Genomic DNA, 2,500 nt, shown 5'->3' with positions numbered 1-2,500 from the left:
CGTTACCATTTACACCTCCACTCACATAGTCTAGTTCATATACAGTATCGTTACCATTTACACCTCCACTCACATAGTCTAGTTCCTATACAGTATCATTACCATTTACACCTCCACTCACATAGTCTAGTTCCTATACAGTAGCATTACCATTTACACCTCCACTCACATAGTCTAGTTCCTAAACAGTATCGTTACCATTTACACCTCCACTCACATAGTCTAGTTCCTATACAGTATCGTTACCATTTACACCTCCACTCACATAGTCTAGTTCCTATACAGTATAGTTACCATTTACACCTCCACTCACATAGTCTAGTTCCTATACAGTATCGTTACCATTTACACCTCCACTCACATAGTCTAGTTCCTATACAGTATAGTTACCATTTACACCTCCATTCACATAGTCTAGTTCCTATACAGTATCATTACCATTTACACCACCACTCACATAGTCTAGTTCCTATACAGTATTGTTACCATTTACACCTCCACTCACATAGTCTAGTTCCTATACAGTATCGTTACCATTTACACCACCACTCACATAGTCTAGTTCCTATACAGTATCATTACCATTTACACCTCCACTCACATAGTCTAGTTCCTATACAGTATCATTACCATTTACACCTCCACTCACATAGTCTAGTTCATATACAGTATCATTACCATTTACACCTCCACTCACATAGTCTAGTTCCTATACGGTATCGTTACCATTTACACCTCCACTCACTAGTCTAGTTCCTATACGGTATCGTTACCATTTACACCTCCACTCCCCAGTCTAGTTCCTATACGGTATCGTTACCATTTACACCTCCACTCACTAGTCTAGTTCCTATACGGTATCGTTACCATTTACACCTCCACTCCCCAGTCTAGTTCCTATACGGTATCGTTACCATTTACACCTCCACTCACTAGTCTAGTTCCTATACGGTATCGTTACCATTTACACCTCCACCCACATAGTCTAGTTCCTATACGGTATCGTTACCATTTACACCTCCACTCACATAGTCTAGTTCCTATACGGTATCGTTACAATTTACACCTCCACTCCCCAGTCTAGTTCCTATACGGTATCGTTACCATTTACACCTCCACTCACTAGTCTAGTTCCTATACGGTATCGTTACCATTTACACCTCCACCCACATAGTCTAGTTCCTATACGGTATCGTTACCATTTACACCTCCACTCACATAGTCTAGTTCCTATACGGTATCGTTACCATTTACACCTCCACTCACATAGTCTAGTTCCTATACGGTATCGTTACCATTTACACCTCCACTCACAGTCTAGTTCCTATACGGTATCATTACCATTTACACCTCCACTCACATAGTCTAGTTCCTATACGGTATCATTACCATTTACACCTCCACTCACATAGTCTAGTTCCTATACGGTATCGTTACCATTTACACCTCCACTCACATAGTCTAGTTCCTATACGGTATCGTTACCATTTACACCTCCACTCACATAGTCTAGTTCATATACAGTATCGTTACCATTTACACCTCCACTCACATAGTCTAGTTCCTATACAGTATAGTTACCATTTACACCTCCACTCACATAGTCTAGTTCCTATACAGTATCGTTACCATTTACACCTCCACTCACATAGTCTAGTTCCTATACAGTATAGTTACCATTTACACCTCCACTCACATAGTCTAGTTCCTATACAGTATCGTTACCATTTACACCTCCACTCACATAGTCTAGTTCCTATACAGTATCGTTACCATTTACACCTCCACTCACATAGTCTAGTTCCTATACAGTATCGTTACCATTTACACCTCCACTCACATAGTCTAGTTCCTATACAGTATCGTTACCATTTACACCTCCACTCACATAGTCTAGTTCCTATACAGTATCGTTACCATTTACACCTCCACTCACATAGTCTAGTTCCTATACGGTATCGTTACCATTTACACCTCCACTCACATAGTCTAGTTTCTATACGGTATCGTTACCATTTACACCTCCACTCACATAGTCTAGTTCCTATACGGTATCGTTACCATTTACACCTCCACTCACATAGTCTAGTTCCTATACAGTATCATTACCATTTACACCTCCACTCACATAGTCTAGTTCCTATACAGTATCGTTACCATTTACACCTCCACTCACATAGTCTAGTTCCTATACAGTATTGTTACCATTTACACCTCCACTCACAGTTTAGACAAAGTCGTCGTTACTCTGCAAGTCGTGAGATGCATGAGATGCAATTTAAAAGTCATCCACAGCCAACCACACAGTCATTAACATCATGTCTTTGTTAATCAATCACAAAATTCTATAGCCAATAACACAGTCCCTCATAAAGTTAGTGTTTATTGGGGCAGTTATGTAATGTCCAAATATGGTATATTTGTCAGCTCAGAATTCAACTTATATACTGTTTACGTCACTGTAAATGTTCGGGTTCACTGATTAGATGAACAGCTTTTT

This window comes from Glandiceps talaboti, chromosome 19 (genome assembly GCF_964340395.1).
Source record: "Glandiceps talaboti chromosome 19, keGlaTala1.1, whole genome shotgun sequence".
Lineage (NCBI taxonomy): Eukaryota > Metazoa > Hemichordata > Enteropneusta > Spengelidae > Glandiceps > Glandiceps talaboti.
The sequence above is the reverse complement of the archived record's forward strand: the minus strand, read 5'-3'. Positions refer to the sequence as shown.